Source organism: Cryptomeria japonica, chromosome 10, assembly GCF_030272615.1.
Source record: "Cryptomeria japonica chromosome 10, Sugi_1.0, whole genome shotgun sequence".
Lineage (NCBI taxonomy): Eukaryota > Viridiplantae > Streptophyta > Pinopsida > Cupressales > Cupressaceae > Cryptomeria > Cryptomeria japonica.
In genome coordinates this window covers 561,475,237-561,500,104 of record NC_081414.1, presented here as the reverse complement: position 1 = coordinate 561,500,104, position 24,868 = coordinate 561,475,237, and the positions used below count along the sequence as shown (strand labels likewise).

The window sequence follows — 24,868 nt, the reverse complement described above, 5'->3', positions numbered from 1 at the left end:
ACATTGCGTTAAGAGATAAAACAAAAGTATATTGAAAAGGCACCGATCAATGGGTGCATTGATCGGTCATGCCTAAAAGGCATGACCGGTCAATACACCTATTGACCGGTTGCCTAAATGATATATATACCAATTGAATTCACTCGGAGAAGACATAGAAAAATATTAAAATGATCTCTCTCCCACAGTCTGCACATAAATAAATCAGAATTGTTAGACACAAAATTATAAATTGCAATCACATAGCATTGCTAGTATTTAACTTGTTCTTCAATAGAAATTGAATATACTTTACATGGTATCAGAGCCACGGTAATCGAACCTAAGGCTATTCGATTTTGATAAATTCAAGGACAAAGTTATAAACTACATCACATTTCTAAAATCGCCAATGCTATCAGATTTGAAGATACACTCGGAGGTAGCAAAGATTTTTCAGCTTGGAAGTTTAGAATCAAAATGATTTTGAGAGAAAACAAAGTTGATTCATATGTTCAAACTGAAAATGCACAGCCAGAAGATGAACCTGACAAATCAACATGGATTGAGGGAAATGAAAAGGCTATTAAAATAATAGTGGATGGGGTAAGAAATAACATAATGCCCATCATTAAAAAGTATGAGACGGCTTATAAAATGTTCAAGGCACTTGAAAGGACATTTGAGATATCAAATGCAAGTCGTACTCTGGCATTGAAACGAGAGATCAATCATATCAGTATGAACAAAGGGGAGACAATTAACTCCTACTTTATGCGGATATCAAGCCTAAGAGATGACTTAGCTTCCCTTGGATACGAGATCCAAAGCAAAGAGTTAACACTCATTGCTCTAGATGGGTTGCCTAGTGGATGGAACACATTCGTCCAAGGCATCAGTGCTAGGTCTAAATATCCCAAGTTTGAAAGATTAAGAGATGACTGTCTACAAGAAGAATCAAGATTGAACAAGGTAGGAATAAAACAGAAGAATATAGACGAAGACTTGCAAGTCCTAAATACAAACACTAATAAGAAGTACAAGAAGAAGCAATTTAGGAAGAGAAAAGCTTATCAAGGCAAGAACACTTCAAAGAAAGACCTATCACATATTCAATGTTATAGGTGTGACAAATTCGGACACTATGTTGCAAAATGTCCAAAGAAAGGAAAGCAGGCCACATTTGCCATAGTGAGGAAATCCAAAGGAGAAAATGACTCCGAGAACTATGTCCTCTACTCAACACTTACAAGCCATGCTTCAAACAAATCTAACTCATGGGTGATCGACAATGGTTCATCCAGACACATCACTGGTTTTAGAGAAGTACTAGACTCCATAGAGGAGGATGATGAGGAAGTGACCATCGGAGATGATTCATCACATCCAGTCAGAGGAATTGGAACCTGCACCATCAAACTAAAGACAGGCATGTAATTACGACCTAAGGGGTACTATATGTTCCTGACATCAGAAGAAATCTAATCTCCATATCAGCACTAGAAGATCAAGGATACAGAGTGACCTTCATGGAAAACAAGGTGTTGGCTTGGCCAAAGAAATCCTCCATCAAGAACGCTAAGGTCATTGGTCAAAGACAAGGCTATTTGTATGAGTTATGCACAGAGCCCAATCTAGCCTTGATCCATGAAGCCACTAATGCAAATGAAGTGTGGCACAGGAGATTAGGCCATCTGAATTATAGAGCTTTGTCAACTATGGGAAACCTTGTCACAAGTCTACCTAAGTTGAAGCAATATCATTCAGAGGCATGCAAAGGATGTGCCCTAGGTAAGAATACCAAAAGTGCATTTCAGACTAGTACTAGGAAAACTAGCAAAGTTTTGGAATTAGTTCATTCTAATGTATGTGGACCTATGTTCGTACCCTCTCTAGGGGGATTCTTGTACTATGTAATGTTTGTTGATGACTACTCTAGGAAGACTTCCATCTACTTTCTGAAATGTAAAGAATTAGAAGAAATCCTAAGTAGATTTAAAGAGTTTAAAACGTTAACAGAAAACCTCTCGGAAAACAAAATTAAAACCCTAAGAACTGACAATGGGGGGGAATACACATCAGAACTATTTAAAGATTTTTGTAAAAATTATGGGATTAAGAGGGAGTTAACAATACCTTATAACCCTCAGCAAAATGGAGTAGCTGAAAGAAAAAATAGGACTGTAGTAGAAGCTACCAAAGCTATGATACTAGATCAAAATCTAAACTTGAATCTTTGGGCAGAAGCAACTAGCACTCTTGTGTACATACAAAACAGATGTCCTCATTCACACCTTGAAGATAAAACTCCTGAGGAAGTCTTTACCAAAACAAAGCCAGATATCAGCCACCTTAGGATATTTGGGTGTCCTGTCTATATACATGTACCTAAAGAGAAAAGACTAAAACTAGAGCCCTCTGGAAAAAGGGGAATACTTGTAGGGTACAATGAAACTTCTAAAGCTTACAGAATCTATGTACAAGGGCAGAGAAATATTGAACTCAGTAGGGATGTAATCTTCGAAGAAGATTTAGCCTTCAAAAGGGCCCAAAATACAATAGAACTTGAAATCTATAATCCTACTCCTAACCTACTAGAAGATCCTACTCCTGAGCTTCAGAGGGAGTATCTTGAGGAAACTATAGGTGAAACACAAAACCCACCTATAGAAAAACTCAAGAAAAGACCACTATGGCCCACCAAAACTGTAGCAGAAGCTCAGAAATTCGCTGCTCCTTCAGGAACCTTCAGGGAAAGCAAGAGGCCTAATAAGTTCACCAACTATGTTTCCCTTATGAATGATCTCTCTAAAGCTGAACCAAACAATGTATCAAATGCACTCAAACATCAAGTATGGAAAGATGCCATGTTTGAAGAGTATCAGCCCATTATGAAGAATGATGTTTGGGAGATTGTTCCTAGGCCAACCAAGAAATCCGTTGTGTCTTCTAAATGATTGTTTAAAATCAAGCATGCTGCAGATGGTAGTAATGAAAAGCACAAGGCCAGATTTGTAGCTAGAGGGTTCTCACAGAAGGAAGGAATAGATTATGAAGAGACATTTGCACCTGTTGCCAAGTATACATCAGTAAGAGTTGTACTAGCCATTGCAGCAGCAAAGAGGTGGAAGGTACATCAGATGGATGTAAAGACAGCATTTCTAAATGGCGAGATCTCAAAAGAAGTCTACTTAGAGCAACCTGAAGGGTTTGAAATTCATGATGCAGAGACTCAAGAAAGCTCTCTATGGGCTCAAATAGGCTCCCAGGGCTTGGTATGAAAGAATTGACACCTATCTCTCAAAGCTAGGTTTCTCTAAGAATGATGCAGATCCTAATCTCTACCTCAAAAGAAATAAAGGTGATATGCTAATATTGATTTTATATGTTGATGACTTATTAATCACAGGAAATGATCACCTAATAGATCAATGCAAGAAAGATCTATCCACAGAATTTGATATGAAGAACTTGGGGCTTCTTCATTATTTCCTAGGATTGGAAGTATGGCAGAATCCTGATAATATTGTACTGAACCAAGGGAAGTACACCTTGGACATATTGGCAAGATTCGGAATGCTAAACTGCAGGCCCATGACCTCTCCTATGGAAACCAACTTCCATAAACTTAAAGAAGCAGCAGCAGAGTCAAAACCCACTGACCCTACTCAATACAGGCAGATGATTGGGTCCCCGATGTATCTAGTAAATACAAGGCCAGATATCTGTTATGCTGTAATGCTCTAAGTTAGTTCATGTGTGAACCTAAGGAGATACACCTGGTTGCAGTAAAACATATAATGTGATAACTTACAAGGTACTCTAAAGCTTGGTCTTAAATATGAGAAAATTGACATAGACCTACATGGATTTACAGATTCAGATTGGGCTGGCAATGTGATTGACAGAAAGAGCACTTCAGGGTGCTGCTTTAGTTTAGCTTCAGCCATGATATCCTGGATCAGCAAAAAACAATCTTCAGTAGCTCAGAGTTCCACTGAGGTTGAAATATTGCAGCTTCCATGACTGCCCGAGAGGCGGTATGGCTTAGGAAGTTGCTTGTAGGATTGTTTGGAGAACCTATGAAACCTACAGTTATTCAGTGTGATAATCAAAGCTACATAAAACTCTCTGTAAATCCAGTATTTCATGACAGGTCCAAACATATTGAGATTCCATACCATTATGTGCGAGATATGGTTGACAGGAATGTGATTAAATTAGAATATGTGTGTACAGGAGATCAGACTGCAGATATTCTGACCAAACCTCTTTCCAGAGTGAAGGTTGATCACTTCAGAAAGGGCTTAGGTATGATAAAAAGGTTATCTGCTTTGTAATCTATACTTACATATATTTAAGATGTTTAATGTGTAAACTTCTTTGTCATGTTTGGACAATCTTTGGTTTTTTGCCACCTGTGTTCATATCTAAGAGGTGACGATCTCTCAAATACTGAACACTTGTATGTAGACATCATAAGGTGACGATCTTATGGTAGTCAAACTAGCGATCATGTTGGATCTCTGGTAAGACATGGATGTGCCATGACTGCGTTGTGATAAAACATTTATAAAATGTTATTGCACTTATCACAACCTGGATATGATGAGAATTTAAACACTTCTCATATGGTTATCCTTGTATTGCGTGCTTAAGCAATACTGATATCACGTGCTTAGGTGATATCTCAACCAGTGATCATCTTGGATCTCTGGTAAGTCATGGATGTGTCATGACTGTGTTGTGAGAAACATTTATAAAATGTTATTGCACTTATCACAACTTGGATATGATGAGAATTTAACACTTCTCATATGGATTATCCTTAAAAGTATTGCATGTTTAGGCAATACAGATATCACATGTTTAGGTGATATCTTGATAAATATTTGTATCACATGCTTAGGTGATACTTTATATAACATGCTCAAGTGATGTTCTTTTATTTTTCATATCATATGTTTTGATGCTATTTCACATGATATAGATTTTGATGACTGACATTATCTTGGTTATGAAAGAGAAATGTGATGCAAGTTACCTATCTTCCAGAGCTAAGAGGGAGTGTTAATGCATTGTAGCTCCTGCAAGATAAGTAAACCATACTCGTATATGTCTATTATCATTTATATTTTGCTTACTGATTTGAAACATGATAAATTGCTATAAAATAATGGTATTCATTCGATTGCTATAATATATATTGATATGTTATCGGGTTGTTAAAACCCGGTAACATATTATGTGCATCGAACCTCAACTAAATGTTGTTGTTAATAAAGCACCGATTCAGTATTTGCTATCGAGTGTAAACAAGCACCGCTTCATTGCTTGGTAAAACACTTTAGTTAATTAATGAAATATGCACCGATTCAAATATACAATGTGCACTTTGGTTATCGGGTGCATTAAGGCACCGATCCAAATTATGATATGCAATATGTTTATCGGGGTTATATGTGAACCGATCCATTATGCAAATAGCATTGCGTTAAGAGATAAAACAAAAGTATATTGAAAAGGCACCGATCAATGGGCGCATTAATCAATCATGCCTAAAAGGCATGACCGGTCAATACACCTATTGACCGGTTGCCTAAATGATATATATACCAATTGAATTCATTTGGAGAAGACATAGAAAAATATTAAAATGATCTCTCTCCCACAGTCTGCACATAAATAAATCAGAATTGTTAGACACAAAATTATAAATTGCAATCACATAGCATTGCTAGTATTTAACTCGTTCTTCAATAGAAATTGAATATACTTTACACAAGTTAGTAAATTTAAAGCTAGATTAGTTGCTAGAGGTTTTTCTCAAATTGAAGGCTTAGATTATACTAAAATTGAAGGCTTAGATTATACTAAAACTTTTGCTCCTGTTGCTAAAATGCCTACAATTAAACTTGTGCTTGCTTTAGCTTCTAGAATGAATTGGCCTATTCACCAAATGGATGTTAAAAGTGTTTTTCTTAATGGTGATTTACATGAGGAAATTTATGTCTCAACCTACTGGTTTTTTTAAGGAAGGTAATGAACATTTAGTTTGCAAGTTAAAGAAATCAATTTATGGTTTGAAGCAATCTCCTAGGGAATGATATTCTAAGATTAATGCAATCTTTTTTTCTCAAAGTTTCATTAGAAGTAAAGATGTTCCAAATTTGTATATTAAACATAGTGAAGATGACATTGTGATTATTATTTTATATGTAGATGATTTAATTCTAACTTCAAGTTCCAATAATTTGATTTCTGAAATTAAGTTTCAACTCAATCAAAAATTTCAAATGACTGATTTAGGTCTTTCACATTATTTCTTAGGAATGCAAATTTCGCAAACCTCTAAAGGAATTTTCCTATCTCAAAGTAAATATGCTCAAGATCTCATAGATAAGTTTAAAATTAATGATGCTAACCATGTTTCAATTCCTATTGAATTAGGCACTAAGTTAATGCTTCATATGCAAACTCCACTTGTTGATCCTACTTTGTATAGACAATTAGTTGGAAGTTTGAATTATTTAACTCTTACTAGGCCAGATATTGCTTAGAGTGTTGGTTTGGTTTCAAGATTCATGTCTAAACCTCAACAAACACACTTTAAAGTTGCTAAAAGAATTTTAAGATATATTAAAGGAACTATTAATTTAGGTTTGTTTTATGATGCAAATTCTGATTTTACTTTAAAAGGTTTTACTATTTCCGATCTAGGTGGAGATCCCAATGATAGGAAATCTACTTGTGGTTGTTGTTTTTTGGTTGGTTAAGGAGCAATTTCTTGAAATAGTAAAAAACAATAATCTACCTCTCTTGGATCCACTGAAGCTGACTACAAAGGATGCACTAATGCTTCCAAAGAAGCCTTGTGACTTAGAAGACAACTTGAAGATTTGCGTCTACCCCAACACGAACCAACTCCATTGTATTATGACAACCAAAGTGCCATTGCCTTGGCTAAAAATCCAGTTTTCCATGCAAGGACAAAACACATTGCTCTCCAACACCACTTTATTAGAGAACAAATTGAAGACAAGCAAGTTTCACTCCTCTATTGCAAGGGGGAAGACCAAGTTGCAGATATTTTGTCCAAGCCACTTTGTAAAGAAAAGTTCCAATTTCATTGTAAAAATCTTGGAATGCAACCCATTGAAGGGTTTGATGTAAACTCCCCAAGTAAAGCTTAAGGGGGGGTGTTAGAATATTTAATCTTTACTTGGCTTAGGTTTTTTTGTATTTAGTTTAGGATATTCTTTTGGAATCCCTACATGTAATTTGTCCTCTAGTACATGTGTGAGGACAAGTCATTTCTTTTATTTTCCTTTATTAAGGAATACTAGAATTCCTCCTTAAGAGGATGTGGACACATGGACCTCTCTCTCTCTCTCTCTCTCTCTCTCTCTCTCTCTCTCTCTCTCTCACACACACACACACTCACACACACATTTTAGGCATTGCCTCTCATTTTAGGTATTGCCTCATTCATAATAACACAAGGGGTTTTTCTTTGCTTTTCCCCTTTCAAAAGTTCTTGTGCCTCCTTCACATTTGGGTGATTGCTCCAAGGTTTCTGCATTTCTCTTGGTAACATTTACTTCATCAATAAACTTACTTGAATTTTGTTTTTTTTTCCTTGCTTTTGTATTTCCTTTCATGTGTAGACCGCTCGAAGGGAAGTCCCAATGTCATGTTGGGCGATGGAGGTGGGATGTCCGTTCCACCCATGTCGAACTTGCTCAGAAAACTATCCAATCTTGCATCCAAGTATTCGACTGGTACATCTCCTTCAGTCATAGGAATGCTCTCTCGTACTACTCTCTTGATAGTAGGGACATTCTACCGTACCACTACCTCAACCGTAGGAACATTTTCTCGTACCATCCATTAGTCATAAGGGTATTCCCTTGCACTACCCCTTCGACTGCAAATATAACCTTCTACGAAAAGGGCACAACATGATGTCCTGCTTGCACTGGTGATAGGGGTCCCCTCAAATTGTAGCAAAACACCTAGGAGAGTGCCCTCCGCGAGAGGTGTGGCTATACGAAGTGATTTAGTTGGTACCAAATGTGCTATAGGGGGTAACTTGGCTGCTACAAACTTAGTTCTAGCAGTAATCCTCTCTGTCGTAGGGGTAGGTGTTGTTCCCCTCGGTGTCGGTAGTTCTCCTTCGGTTGTTGTTATTGCCATCACCAAATGCTCTTCTCCCCCTCCTTCAAAATGTGGCCCATCCACTTCTTCTACGTCCTCCCCTGAGTCACTGTCGTGAGGTGCCAATCTAAAGTCATCACCACTTCCACTCTCTAAGTCCTCCGTGTCCTCTTCCTCTTCTCCCTCTTTTGAGTTGTCCTCCTCTACGCTCGGCTCACTCTCCTGCTTTCTCCTCTTTCTTGTCAGTTGGACATGATCGCTCCATCCATTCGTGAGTGTCCAAGTGTACCCAATAATACATTGGTCGGTTGGTTGGCTCCACTCTAATTTGCGGCTAGACCCTGCCCCATTTCTCCAATGGTACTTGTGTCCTAAGGGCTTCAAAGAATAAGCCAATTGCATGATGGCACATGTAGAAAGTCTTGTGTTGTAGAGATAGGAATTCCTAGATTCTATTCGAAAGTACTTGCGCCCAGTTGTACACCTTGTCGTTGCGAATGCCATTAATCAACCCTATCATCCATACTGCTATATCTGAAGCCGTGTTGGCTCATGTGAGTTGGCTCTTCACCAAATCCATGAGGCACCGCCAGTCAGGAGAGCTAATGAAAGTTCTCTTCAACCCTTGATTGTTGTTGCTCGCCCACAGGCTATCCCATTGTTCCGTCATCAGGTCACTACGGCATACTAACCTCAACAACCACTCTTTCCTCTCCTTCATTTTCGTGGACGATTTTCCCACATTTTCTCCTCTATTGGGGATGCTAAATACTCGTTAGAATTCCACCGGCTTGAAGGACAATGTGATGGTGGTGTCCTAGATACTGCATGATGGATCTATGCGAATGGTAATCATATCCTACTACAATGATTCGAAGAACCAGCTCCAATTCCTTCACATTAAATACTAGCATTTGTATGGCGTGATCCACTTCTACTCTCTTGAGGGAGTTTTTGAGAGGATGGTCTAGCGGGTTTTCTTCCCACCAGTTATGGCATTCAATGTCGATGATACTCTCGAAGGTCAAACTCTCCACTCTAACCCTCTCATCACACTGCACCTTCTTGCTACTACCACCGGCTCCTCCTACTTTGGTCGTCATGACTCTATGTGTGGGGGGTTGGCACTTGTCGATTTTATTACTGTTGTTGGCATGACCGTTATTATAATGGTTCCCTTTCCTAGCCCAACTGGGATTGCCCAAACTTGTCTTTACCATGCCGAATTTGTTGTCTTTCCAATCTCTGCATTCAAGTTGTGTGATTTCTTCTTTTTCATATCGTGTAGCTTGTATCCCTTTGCCGACGTACGATAATATCCCATATGGTTCTATCTGCAACTCATTTGGACTCGTCCCTTCACCTACGGCTGGATTGTCCCTTTAGTCTCGTATGTTCCTACCGTACGGACTCTACTCCTACAGTACAACCTGTTTCTACCATACGACCTCTCCTCTACTCTGTCTTGTGGGCTCTTAATCTCTGTCGTACATAGTCTCTACATATGGATGCCTCTTATTGCGCAAAGTAGTCACGTATGGCCTGCATTTGATTTTTACATCATATGATCTTGGCCTGGTTATGTTGTACAAACTTCTCCCATACGGTCTTCCTTTCCCTACGTACGGTCTTGATGTCCCTTCGTATGGTGTGGGTGATTTTGTGTATGAACTTTGGTTACGAATTCCGTAAGAACGATGTTGCCTGACACTCCGATACGACCTTCTTCGCCATATGACCTCCTTCCTGCACTGTACGGGTTTATACTTCCCTGTACGGGCCCTCACTTCCTTTGTACGAACCACCACTCTATAGTTGTATGGCCTTACCTCGTTGTATAGATTGTTGTAACCATACGGCCTTTACCCTTCCTATTCGAAATTTCTTTCCCTTCTAGCTCTCTGTTGCAATTGGCTAGTGCAAAATGCCAAAATGATTGATTTGGGAGGTTTTATAACCAGTTCTAGCTTTTAGGGTTAGGAGTAGATAATTCATTATTTTTTATAAAATGTCTTACATTTTATTTTTTGTAATTTTTCCTTCCTCCACTTTATTATTTTGCCATTTGTTTTAATTTCCTTTTAATGTTTACAACCTCCCTTTTTCTAACTTAAATATTTTCCTTAGAAAATCTTTTTTCCAAACTTTACGTCCGTCGAAGTATTTAAATGTGATTTTCTATACCTCTATCCCTGCAGTTGTTTTTTTTCAATTTGCGCAACTTAAATTTTCCTTGCAGGTCATTTTCTCGCCCTTCCCAGCTTTCCCAACTTGCTCCCTTCCCACCTTTGCTTTTTGTTTCGCCCTTCTATATTATTGTTAGCATCCATCTCTCGTTTTGTTCCATGAGGTTCTTCCTATGGTCTCATCTGTACCTCAGACGAGTACCTCCACCAACATGTCCCAGGTGGCTTTTTGTAGCACTCATTCTCGCAACAAGTTCCAAGGTATTCCAAGTCGAAAATTTTATTGAGTGGGGGTGTCTGCCCTATCCCCTTGTACCTTCCATCCATGTATTGGCCTTTGTACGGCTGGTACCATATCACTTCTCCATCAACCTTCAAAGGTTCTACTAGATTAGGTATCACCTTCCAAAGTGAGTTTGAGATCAATAGAGGTGGGGGCTCCTTCCCCTTCGCTACACACCACCTAATCAATTCTTCATTAGGTCCATCCCTTTCAGCGATGAACATATCGTCTGCTTTTATGATCATCTTCAAATGTGGACCCAGGGTTTTTCCGTACTCCTCTGGCTCAATTTCCTCTTCCAGGTCGAGTGGCTCCTCTTCTTTTCCAGCCTCCTCTTCCTTTCGTCGTGTCATAGCCTCTTCATCAATCTCATAGGCCACGTATCCTTGGTGGGTCCCTTCAAACGGAGCCTTCTACATCCAATGTCCACCATACCTCACCCACAAGGCTAGGGTATCAAAATATGTGTTTGTAAGATGTTTGTGAATGCGTGGTATTGCAATACCCTCAACGTGCTCCAGTACCAACCTTTCCTCCAAGAAGGTCACCGGATCAACCCAATTTTCATCCGGTCGATAAGGTTGCTCCTAAACAACCAGGTCTTTTCCGAGCACCTCATTCCTCCCGATTGTCTAGTCGCCACGGGTTGTGTAGCCCAACATGTTGATTCCAATCACAAGATTCTCTCTTTGCTTATATATTTTCAGCTTCGATCCATTCACAGGGTCTCTTATTGGATTATCGTCCAAGGTTGACAGCTTTACCGAGCCATTCTGGCCAACCACCCTTACTTTATAGGGTCCCAACCAATAGATTTGAAATTTCCCAGGCTTCAGTTCATTACGGCCGTTATACTTGAGGACCAACTGTCCTGGCCGGAAATTCATCTGTCGGAGGTGCTTGTCATGTCAGAATTTCCTCCGACGCTGGGCAAACTCCGTTGCCCATTTTGCTAGTACCCATCCTTATCCAATTTTGTCAAGTTTATGAGATGCTCCTTCAAGCTCTTCACCTCCCCCAAGCAGTTTTCTACTGCCACCTGCAAGCTGGGTATGGTATATTATGTCGAAACTACTGCTTCTTGTCTGTACATAAGCTGGAACGAGGTATGCCCCATTGTCACCTTGTAGGTCGTACGATATGCCCAAAATACCGTTGGAAGCCTCGCCTCCCAATCTTCCTGTTCTACTCCACAAGATTTGTATATTATTGACACTAGTACTTTGTTTGTTGATTCGACTTGCTAGTTGGCTCGGGGGTAGTATGGACTTGACAGGCTATGGAATATCTTTAACTTTGTCGACATCGCCCGGATTACATGGTTTACAAAGTGCAACCCCTAGTCACTTGTGATTTGTATAGGGATATCAAACCATGTCGCAATCTGCTCGTACAGAAACCTCGTCGTGTTGATGGCAGTGTTGTTTAGGAGAGCTCTTGCCTCCTCCCATTTTGTAAGATACTTCGTCGCCACGACAATGTATCGGCACCGATGCATATTGCTTGCCTTCAGTGGCCCTACGAAGTCCAAACCCCATCTTTCAAATAATTCTTGTGGCTGTAACAATAATAGGGGCATGAAATCCCTCTTCAATGGCTTACCCACCCTTTGTCAAGTGTCACATCCCAGTACCCACTCTCGAGCATCATAATGTAGAGCCGGCCACTGCAATTCTGCCAATAGCACCTTTCGTGCCATGGCAGCGAGTCCCATGTGTCCTCCAACCAACCCCTCATGAGATTCCTTCAACACCCTTGGAATTTCTTCTTGCATCACACACCTTCGTAGGACCTAGTTGGGTCCCATTTTGTACAACCACCCATTTATCAACTGAAAAAGTTCTTTTCTTGAGTGCCAACTTCCTTCTCTCACTTGGCAGCATATCCCTCCAGAATGTGGAGGTCGACAGTACTCTGCAATTCTCTCATACCATGGTTGCAATGCCGATATTTGGAAAAAGTGAGCATCCGGAAATTCTTCATTTACTCCCTCCGCCAGCTCTCCAGACTTGATTCTCGACAATTGGTCCGTGATCACATGGTTCTTCCCTGGCCGTACTATAATGGTAAAAGTAAATTCCTGAAGCAGTAACCATCTACTCACCCGCCCTTGAATGATTGGTTTGTTCACCAGGTACATGAGGGGTTGATGGTCCACATAGAATGTGAACGGTGTCGCCACGAGGTAGTGTCGGAACTTTTTTATAGAGTACACCATGCCTAGTGCCTCCCCCTCGGTCATATTGTAGTTGCGTTTCACTTTCGAGAGTAGGCAACTGGCAAAAAATATTTGATGATCCAGTCCCTAGTTGTGCCAGTGTAGCGCTAATTGCATAATCGATGCGTCAACATGTACATGGAATTCTTTATCCCAATCTGGGTACACCAAGATCGATGCACTCACCAACCTGGATTTGAGTTCATTAAACGCTTTCTCCATCTCATCTCCCCATGTGAAAGGCTCCCCTTTCCTTGTCAGTATGTCCAATGGGTAAGAAATGTGCGCAAAGACCTTGAAAAATCTTTTGTAGTAGCTGACATGCCCTAGGAAGGACTTCACCCCTATGACATTTTTTGGGCTCTCCATCCTAACAATGACACTTATCTTATCTGGGTCAGTATTTAGTCCTTCCCTGCATACTATGTGACCGAGCAATTTCCCCTATGGCACCATAAATCTACACTTCTTAGGGTTCAGCACCAGTCATGCCCTTCGGAACCTTTCCATACACTCCCTCAATGCAATGAGCTGAGTTTCCTACCTGTTATATATTAACAGGTCATCCAAGAAAGCTTTAAAATTTCCCAAAGACATTTTATCAAAAATATGTAGTATGATCCTTTGGAAGGTGGATAGGGCGTTGCACACGCTGAATGGCATTCTATTGTATGCGTACACCCCGTCCTCTACCACAAATGTGGTCTTCAACTTGTCCTCCTCCACTATACTTATCTGGTTGTACCCCAAGAAGCCATCCATAAAGGAGTACATTTTGTGGCCTGCCACCTTTTCCAAGATACTATCAGTGAACGATATCGGGAAGGGGTCCTTGATCGTGACTACATTGAGGCACCTTAAATCCACACAAATCCTTATTTGATTGGCGTCCTTCTTCAAGGATATCACTATTGGGTCCAAGGGGTTGTGTTCTATTGGTTAACGCATTGAGTTCTCATTGTGAAGATCAAAGTTCAAATCCCAAAGGGACATCTAATATGGAATTCAAAGTTGTGACTCTTAGTCTTCCACAGTTGGCTTCTAGGTGGTTTCTAATAAGTCGATTCTAATTTGTGACTCTTGGTCTTCCATAGGTTGATTCTAGTGTGGTTGCTTGAAATGAGCTAATGGTGTTTCTAATAAGTGGATTCTAATTTGTGACTCTTGGTCTTCCACAGGTTGATTCTAGTGTGGTTGCTCGAAATGAGCTAGTATTAGTGTCATGTTTGTGGTTGCTCGATATGAGCAAATATTAGTGTCATGTAATGGTCTCAAGTTGATGCTCGTATGAGCAAAATATTTGTAAACAATTTGGAATATTAAAAAAAGGATATCACTATTGGCAAAACCCACTCGCTCAGTTCCATTTTAAAAATTATTCCTGCCTCCAGCATCTTGTCAATTTCCTCGTTCACCTTGGCAGCATAATTCTTGTTCATCCGGTACGGCCTCTTCCGTATGGGTTGGGCACCTGATACGAGAGGGATTCGATGTACACAAAGTTCCAAAGGGATCCCCTTCAGGTCCTTGTACGTCCAGGCGAACACATTCTTGTACTCCATGAAAATCTTAAAGGTCACCGCCTTCAATATGGGGTTCCAATCATCTCCAACCAGAATAATCTTTGAGGTTTCTTCGTCGCCAAGATTCACTTTCTTTACACTTAGTTCCTCATATTTTATTGCTTTATCCTTTTCAAACCGGTAGGCTGGTGTGTCATCCACCTGTGCCCCTCCCTCCCGGTATTCTCCATACTCTGGGGGGGAAAGTAGCTCTCTCTGTACCTTCGCCAACCTCTTCGATCTCCCTGATTTCCAACATGTTAAAGCCCGGGTGGAAGAACTCATAGTCCACCATCTGCCAATGGAATAGCCTGTTAAGAGAGTTGGTTTCATCCTCCGAACATCCTTCCAGTTCCAGCACCCCTTCGTCATTAGGTTCCATCTTCCTCTTTCCATCCTCAGAACCCCATTCATAGTCATTAGAGTCGTTAGAGTCCAAGTCGGAGGATGCCAACTCTTCACTTACCATCTAACTTCTTAGATCGATGACGTACTTCCGCCCTTCGCTCTTCATGGAGAGCATGTTCTTCTTCCAGTTATAGTTCGCCTTGGCAACGATCAGCCAACCCCTTCCGAGGTCATTGTACGCCTTCTTTTCCAGTAGGATGACCACAAAGTCCAGGAGGAAGTGTTGAGTGCCAAAAATGACCTTTTGTGCCATGAGCGTCCCGAGAGGTTTGATGTCGTGTTGGTCAGCACCTACCAGTTGGAAGGTTGGAGGCCACAGTGTTGGCTTGCCAAGGCCCTTCCAGGTCTCTTCGAGCAATACATTTACTCTGAAGCCTTCGTCGACAATGGTATCGGTCAACTTTCGTCCCATGATTTCCATCTCTACCATCGTCGGCCTCCTTCCAACCCCTACTATGAGTAGCATGGGATCAATAGCCAGGTTGTCAAGTGATTCCACTATTGGTTTACAGTGTTCCTAGCTAATTGGTTCAATCTCGACTACATTGCTGAGGGTCACCTTCAATTGTGGCATAGTTTGTAGAAGGTCTGCCACCCGTACAAGTACGATGGCTTGCAACATCTGCCTCATTGTCGTTTTTTCATACTCCACCCGTAGTGGAGTACTAGCGGCTTCATGTGAGACCCTTCTTTCTTCCACCATCACCCGTTCCACATCCGCTTTCGCCTCTTGGAGTCTTTCCTTCTTCGTACAAGGATCCGAGTACAGTGCCTTTTTTGTTTGGAGACTGGTGATCACCAGTACTTCCTCGCCTAGCTCTTTTATGTCTAGCATGTTCACTCCTTTCTGTTTCAGGCAATCCACATCCCCATGGTTTCTCGGTCCCCTATTAGGAGGTTGTCAATTCCCAAAGAGTAACATCTATGTTACTACCTTCTATCACGATTAATTGAGCCTAACTAGCTAATTCTTTGTAATATAACTTATGATGCCATTAAAACCATGCCTAAATCCAAACGAATCTGACCCCATTCCTAGAAGAGGGCTTGGCTGCCTAGGGCACTTGACACCACCTCCTTAATGTAGCCCAGATTACCGGAACTCAGTCCATTCACCCTTGGGGCTTTCTATTGAAGTGGTTTTACTCTACCCTTCCCTAGCAAAACCCATCTCCCTTGGGGAATAGAAAGATTAGAATAGATTTATGACTTAGGACAAAGTTATGGAAATAACACTTTGTACTATGGATGTATATTATAACTGTAATACATATTGCAGTCTGTATTAATATTACTATTAAATTCTGCATAAGAACATTATCAGGCTTCATATATTAAACATAGATATTAAGCACATTCCCATGCATACCACCAAGAACAAGGATGTTACTGCATGTAACTTGGTAACAATTCTGATCTGATCTGATCAATGGTGGTGTCACTGGATGCTTTTGTTTCCTTTCCTTTATATCTCTCAATGTGAGGGAGAGGTCACACCTCTTCATTATGGATGCCCTTTGACAAGAGACACACCCTTTCACCATTAGCACCCTTTGAAAGAGTGTAACTCTTCATTACTTCTGCCCTTTGAAAGGGACACAACCTTTCACAATCAGATCTGCAATTCTGATTCCCAAATTATTCCCCCTTCAAATGAATTCTCCTCTCTTTTATACCTTATATTTGGGGGAGTCACAACTTATCATTTCATGCCTTTTGACCATTCATTAACTTTATTCAAATTTTAATTATATTCCTTTATATTTTGAGTTAATTTTTATTTTTATTCTTTTGTATTTTAATTTTATTATTATTATTCATTATTAAATAATATTTCAAAGTGGGGACATTACACTCCACCTGTAGTGGAGTACTGGCGGCTTCATGTGAGACCCTTCTTTCTTCCGCCATTGCCCGTTCCACATCTGCTTTTGCCTCTCAGAGTCTTTCCTTCTCCGTACGTGGATCCGGGTACAATGCCTTTTTGTTTGGAGCCTGGTGATCGCGAGTACTTCCTCGCATGGCTCTTTTATGTGCAGCATGTTCACTCCTTTTTGTTTCAAGCAATCCACATCCTCATGGTTTCTTGGTCCACACCACTTACACAGCAAACTCCCATTATTGTTACGATTTTGGCATTCACGAGCGAAGTGACCCCACTCATTGCACTTCTGAAACTGGATCATGGGTCTCCCCTTCACATCATACTGGATTTTGCTTCTCGACGTGTTTTTATTAGATTGGTTGTTCCCTCACTGATTGTTACAATACCCTCCTAGCGAGGCATCCGAGTTTGCTGGTGGTTTGGGTGTTGTGGTTGGCGGGGTAGCCTATTCCCCTTGGGTGAAGAGCACTTGTGCGCTCCTTGTTTTCAAGTTGTACAGGCATTTCTTGATGGAATGGCCCAATACCTAACAGATGTAATAGAATGATTTTTTCGAGAAAGTGCCCTTGGTATGACCTACCTTGTAGTCGATACACCAAACTTCCTTGCTTTCCTTGACAGTCTCCTTTTTTGCCTTCAATTCCTTCATCATCCGCAACATGTCTCTTTGAAGAGCTTGTACGGTTTTAGACTCTCTGTCACTACTTCCCGTACTATCATCATCGCTGATCCTTTTCTTCCCTTTGGATGTTTTTGTCTCACTCTTGATGTCCATCGCCCGGTTGTACGCTTCAGCATACGAGGGCGAAGGAACAACTTTCATCTTCCTCCTGAGAGATGGGACAAGTCCTTCCACGAACCACCTCAACTTCAATCCATCGGCCAACTGGTGTTCCATCTTGTTCAACAATTTTTTCAGCCTACGATTGTAAGCACGTACACTCTCACTTTTCCCTTGCTTGGTATTATAGATTTCGACTACAATCTCATTGTCATCCCTCAGGAGTTTGAACTCCTCCTTTTCTGCCTTCTTTAGTTCACACCACCCGGCCTTGTCCTTTGCATCTAGGTCTGTGTACCAGTCAATGGTAATTCCCCGAAGGATGGTGGGAAATGCCTTCAGCCAGCAATCGTGATCATCTCGGCCACTCGCCTCCTATATCATGATACATGTCTTACAATGTCGTACAGGGTCCTCTGATCCATCTCTTGAACTTTGGATGTTTTTACTACTCTAGATTATTGTGATTGTGCAGCATTGTCCTTGCTTGGAAGGCACCGTGTGTCGCCTGGAAGGTATCATGTGCGTTCAACCATATTTGACCATTATGCTCTTCGCGTTCCGGTGCCTCTCCTGCACTCTTGGCCACATGTGAGCTCTCTACACGTCCACCTTCTACCTCTTCCACACCTTGGTCACCTTCGTTTTTGTAGTCTCTTCTTCTTCGACTCAAGCCCTCCTATTCTTGATTGCTCCACTAGGGACAGATTTCCAATTCGGTGTAGGTTGGTTTCAAAGATCTTGGCAACCTCGGCTTCGAGGTTCTGTGCTTCCTCTTCGTCATGTTTGAAGTGTTCGGACACGTTCTTCTCAGATTCAGTTCCGGAGTCGTAGCTAGAAGGTGTCCGACCTGGTCGGCAAGATCTTCCTTCACTACATCTGGAAGTGGTAGATTCCTCACAACCTCTGCCAACTCGTTCCACGTACATGATTTTTCCCTCTCCCGACTACGGCTTCTACTCGCACTCCTACTACTTCTCATTGGACTCTTTGAACCTTCAAGGATTCCCCTTAACTGTCATCTTCTTTCACCTTGTTCCCTTAAGCGAAGAGATCTCCATACTGATGTTTTTCCCTCTTCTCGAGTGTTTCTGGTACATCGGTCTTTGTTTGGGCGTAGGGGAATTAATTATCGAGGGTACGGCATCAAGCAGTATCTTCCTCCTCTTCCTCCCTATGGGTCCTCTCTTTGTATCTTTGCAATATCTCTTGCCGACGTCATCACGATTGCTTTCCTCCCGTTGGTCTTACAATTCAATGAGATTTCGTGCCAACCACCTTGGAAGACTTCCGAGAAGATTGAAGACAGCAAAGTTCACTGTGAGTTCGCCACGCACCGTGCCTTCAAGGACTGCTCTCTCCCGAGCTTCCCTATGCACGTACTGGGTGACCGAAACCTCCCACAAGTCTATCAAGTCTTCCATCAATTGATCCTCCCGTACCTCCGCCTGCATTACTTCTTCTTGGGTGAAACTTTCATTTACTAGTAATTGTTGTTGGAATGGTCCACCCATTATACGTGCCTACCAACTGCTGTGTAATGTCCCCTTCTCAACAGTAATCAGCTCAATTGACCATTAGCCTATTTCGGAGACTCGTAGGCTAGTTGGAAGCAGAAATTAGGGTTTCCTACCTCTAGGAGGATGTTTCGGCATTTTTGATGACGTGAATGTTCGAATTTGTCAATTTTGGTTCCGGATTCCTTTTGGGTTTTTGGAAAGCTTTGCAATGATGGTACATGCATAGCAAGCAGCGAAGTTTGGCAAACTTACTATTTTTAGTAAGTGGAGGCGAAGACAGCTTATTTCTCTGGGTTTTTCTAGGTTTTCAGAGAGCTTCGCAATGGTGTAACATGCAATTGAATCTGAAGACTTTTTCCGGACTTACTATTTTTAGTTAAGTACAACCACTGCTCAAAATGTGGTCAAAATCACTTTGGAAACACTTTCTATTTTTAGCAATATGCTATTTTTAGCAGTACTATTTTTAGCAAGGGTTCACCAGGCCAGTTCAGATGATTATTTCCGCCAGGTCAGTTGAGCAGTTTGCCTTCCTACATTTTTGGAGCTTATTTTGGGCGATTTATGCTCAAGGAAAATATTTTACAAGTGAATTATTTATAGGGCATGATGGACGCCTTAGAAAGAAGTATGTTAATTTTATGAAAAATAATTCACTTACTTCCTTGGACGCCATATACCACTTTATGAATATTGCATAGAGTATATTGCTACCTAGAGGGGGTCGAATTGATGTATTAAGAGTTATTTTTTGGGTCTAAGTTAAGTGGTCGACCCCTTTGGTAAAAATACATGATTTAAAAATTATAACAAACATTATCCTAGCTTGGGCGCCCAAATTGGATGAAATTGCATTTCATTTCGTGGCATTTTGGAGGGAGTTGAATTTGAATTTGGAGCTCCAAAAAGTTATAAATAAGTGCCTTGGCCTTCATTTGGAACTATCCATGAATATTGCAACGAAGTGCTGCCGGAATTTCGCTTGAATGCTTCAAGCCTTCAAAGAATGCTTACCTCCTAGTTGAATGCTTAGCCTCTCGCTTGAAAGATAGCGACTAGTTCAGACTATGGGACTATTCTTCACTCAAGAAAATAGATGGAGTTCATTGAGGAATTTATGCTTGATGTTTTCTAATTTTTGATGTGAAGTGTGTGAGTTGCAGGTTGCTGGTTTTCAGTGTGACTGTAGGTGTGTTTTATTCACAAGTCTCTGTGTGGATCTCCAATGTTCTGGGTATTCGATCCACCTTTCCCTATGCCCTAGGCGATTCTTCATTTCAGATTTCAGCGCTTAATTTGGAGTCTTAATTTTTGTATTGCAAATCGCACTTTCTACCCTAGTCATACCATGTTAGACATGGTCTACCTTAGACTTCAGCCCTTCATACAGTCTACTCTCAAGAAGAGTCGAGTGGAGAAACTCAAGACACGATTCTATGGGCCATTCAGAGTCATCAGGAGAGTTGGCGCAGTGGCTTATGAGTTGGAGCTACCAGCGAGTAGCAAAGTTCATAATGTCTTCCACGTGTCTCGCCTCGAGAAGGCACTTGGACACAACGTTGTGCTCTCTTCAGTTTTACCTCCCTTGGATGAGGAAGGACAATTGGTGTTGATTCCAAAGGAGATCACTGATTCCAAAGAATGCTCTCTGAGGAAAAGGACAATCAAAGAGTATTTGGTTAAGTGGAAGAATTTGCTTGTGGAGGATGCTACTTGGGAGAATGAGGAGATTTTGCAGCATCCTAGCTTGCGGTTGCTTGAGGACAAGCAATCTTGGGGAGGGTGGATTGTAATGTCCCCTTCTCAGCAGTAATCAGCTTAGTTGACCGTTAGCCTATTTCGAAGACCTGTAGGCTAGTCAGAAGCAGAAATTAGGGTGTCCTACCTCTGGGAGGATGTTTCAACATTTTCGATGGCTTGCATGTTGGAATTTGTCAATTTTGGTTCCGAATTCCTTCTGGGTTTTGGGAAAGCTTTGCAATGATGGTACATGCGTAGCAAGCAGCGAAGTTTGACAAACTATGTTTAATAAGTGGAGGCGAGGCAGCTTATTTCTCTGGGTTTTTCTAGGTTTTCAAAGAGCTTCGCGATGGTGTAACATGCAATTGAATCTGAAGACTTTTTCCGGACTTACTATTTTTAGTAAGTACGACCACTGCTCAAAATGTGGTCAAAATCACTTTGGAAACACTTTCTATTTTTAGCAATATGCTATTTTTAGTAAGTACTATTTTTAGCAGGGGTTCAACAGGTCAGTTCAGATGATTATTTCCGGCAGGTCAGTTGAGAAGTTTGCCTTCCAACATTTTTGGAGCTTATTTTGGGCAATTTATGCTTAAGGAAAATATTTTACAAGTGAATTATTTATAGGGCATGATGGATGCCTTAGAAAGAAGTATGTTAATTTTATGAAAAATAAGTCACTTCCTTGGACGCCATATACCACTTTACGAATATTTCATAAAGTATATTGCTACCTAGAGGGGGTCGAATTGATGTATTAAGAATTATTTTTGGGGTCTAAGTTAAGCGATCGACCCCTTTGAAGAAAATACATGATTTAAAAATTATAACAAACATTATCCTAGCTTGGGCGCCCAAATTGGATGAAATTTCATTTCATTTCGTGGCATTTTGGAGGGAGTTGAATTTGAATTTGGAGCTCCCACAAGTTATAAATAAGTGCCTTGGCCTTCATTTGGGACTATCCATGAATATTGCAACGAAGTGCTACCGGAATTTCGATTGAATGCTTCGAGGAATGCTTACCTCCTAGTTGAATGATTAGCTTCTCACTTGAAAGATAGCAACTAGATGAGACTATGGGACTATTCTTCACTCAAGAAAATAGATGGAGTTCATTGAGAAATTTACGGTTTGATGTTTTCTAATTTTTGATGTGGAGTGTGTAAGTTGCAGGTTGTCGGTTTTCAATGTGGCTATAGGTGTGTTTTATTCATAAGTCTCTGTGTGGATCTCCAATGGTTTTGGGTATTCGCTCTACCTTTCCTTATGCCCTAGGCGATTCTTCATGTCGGATTTCAGCGCTTAATTTGGAGTCTTGATTTTTGTATTGCAAATCGTACTTTCTACCCTAGTTGTACCATGTTGGGAGGTGCCTTGGGATGTGTGTCATTGATTTGCGCAATGTTTGTTGCTATTTCTCTGTTCTATCTCAGTCGCCTCATGTCCAGGATCCATGTGAATGTGTTTTCAAGTTGTTTGGTTGGGTTTTGAGTGAGTTAGGAGTGAATTCGTAGAGTTTAGTGTTGCTGGTCTACGTTATCCAGCTTGTTGTTCTTGCATATCAGATTCTGAAATTTGGAGTGTGAAGTGTGTTTTGGGAGTTGTTAGTCTATTAGAGTTTTGGAGTGGATCACATCATTTACAATGTTGGACAGTGATATCTTAATCTGAAAATTCATGCTATGTAATGTAAAGCTGATTAGTAATACTAGCAGCTATGTTATTTTGAATTGTATCACAAGGCCCACTGAATAAGTGGAAGAGGCTCAATTTGCCGCCTATCTCATCTTATTGTAATACTGTCCTCCCACTGAATAAGCGGTTGAGTGGATTGCTATTTTCATTTCAATCCTCCCACTGAATAAGTGGTTGAGTGGTCGTTGTGTACTTCAGATTCTTGGATTGCAATTGGCTGGTTACACTGCCAAATTGTTGTTAAAACTTCTACTACCCGCTGGACAAGTAAAAGGGGTTGGCTTGCCGCCCCGCATCGTAATTTCCAGTGGATTATTGAAGCTAAGGATCCCCTTATCATCGTATGCTCTCACCTTCCCACACTGGGCTCTTGGTGATCAGAAAGTGGAAGGGTTACCTTTCAACAGTGTTTTTTATTATCTTTTATAACCCTAATGGGTGCTTTGTGGTGTTTGAAAACTGAAAAATATGAAGAAAAAAAAAGTTAAGGGGATATTTCATGCCACCATATTGATCTCCAAATTTGTATCAGCAACGGCGCCAAAATGTTTACTCACTACGGTGTGGGTTCTCAGATTACCAGAAGTAAACAGAAAACAACAGGTACATGAACAGTAACAACATTTATATTTCACAGAACAATTATGGCAGAAAATATAACTTTTATTCCAGCATGTAAATGGATACAATAACAGTGATCTTGTTCCCATTACAATATAACATATATATACCACCCGACAGTTGGTTGGGATACCAACCATCGATAACTACCAACTAACCCCTATGTGAACATTACATTGCCATTTATTAAACTAAACATAACAAGTATTATTCATATGTCGACATTTTACTGCCAACATCCCCCAAGTTGTCAACAGTCCCCTCACTAAAAAGACTATACCAAGAACCAAGTGTCAAGATATTTACATATTTGTCCCTACTGTCCTTGAAGGCATTTCACACCACAATGAAGTGTTTTTTTTCTAATTCCACTGCCCCAAAAGTGCAAAAATACGCTCTTTCTTCCCAAGCTCCTTTCGGCCTTTTCCACCTCCCCATTTCACAATAGAATTGATGAGAGTAAGTTCTTAATTGAGCAATACGAATTTTTGGCTCTCCACGAAACATTAACCCCTTTGTATGTTTTTTGATGATGATCACAAGTAGGATTGAACTCCTCAATATAATAATTTTTCTTTCTCCATAGCACTTTGCACCATGTTTGCTTGTGGAACTTATCCATAAAAAAAGCCTTTATCTCTTTGCTCTTCAAGGGGCACGCATTCAAGTAGATATTCCATTTACTAATCCATTTCTTGTTTTGTTTCATTCAAGTCTTCTATCTTTTGCACAAGATGTCACTGAAAACAACCTTAGGCCATCTACCTACTTCCATTTGCTCAATTCTTTTTAAATATCTTATGAGACGCACCATAGCAATTGCTTCAATAGGAACAGTCCCTATTTCACTCAGCATGATATCATAAGGAACCGAACTTCTAATTTTGAACTTGCTTGTGATCAAGCATATTTGGATTTTCTCCATTTGTTTCCATTTTGAGTCTAAAGTATTGCTGACCCACAATTCACACCCATAGAGCACAACAGGAAGCACCAAAAGCCCAAAAAGAATTAGTATAGTTTTCCAATCCCATAGCTCTACCTCTTTGCATTGTTTTGTAGAGCATAAAATTATTTCCCTCCTAAAGTTCTCTTCTTTCTGCAACCTTCCCCACTTAGATTGTCATTGAAGTTAATCCCCGGATATTTGTATTCCATAACTTCTTCAAAAATATTGCCTTCAAAGTAGAACTTTTGTTGGTTCTGCTTTATTCTATTGGAAAAAACCATGACTTTAGTCTTGCTGATATTGAGTTGCATACTCACCAATCTGCAAAAATGTTGAAGGGCTTATAAGTGCTCTTGCAACCCAAGAGCCAATTTAGCAATCAGAATAAGAGCGTTTGCATAAAGAAGAAGCCTTATCACAAACTCACCCAAATACACACCATTGCCACCTTTGCCAGTTTAACCACTCTTCATGTTTGTCAATATCTAAGCCAATGGTAAGAATGGTAGAGGAAATGTAGTGATTGTTGAGATGGAAAGGAGGGGAGTTAATGCTGAAAATGGTGTTGGTGGCTAGGGTGCCATCAAATAGGTTGGTGATGGTGTGTCTTCAGTTTGGATCTTGAGTGGTGGTGTTTTGTTACTTCATGTTTTTGGTTGGCAGAGCAGGTTGCGCTTTTTGGCTGTAAAGTGGCCATTTTGACTGCTGATATGTATAAGTGTCTTATTTTTTAGGACAGTGCCCTAAACCCTCACTATTTAATCAAAAATAGCAATAGGAAATAATAATACCAAATATGAAGTCCTTAGTGTGCAATTATGCCTAGTTCAACAAATGTAAACTACAGAAAATAAAACTTTTGGACTGCATGGTATCGG

The 24,868-nt window shown here is 40.6% G+C and overlaps 1 protein-coding gene across 1 annotated transcript in view; it reads right to left on the bottom strand.

The window, feature by feature from the left end:
* Positions 1-24,868, bottom strand: part of LOC131060734 (uncharacterized) — a 131,206-nt gene that overhangs the window by 67,834 nt on the left and 38,504 nt on the right. The gene's annotated exons all lie outside the window — the stretch shown is intronic.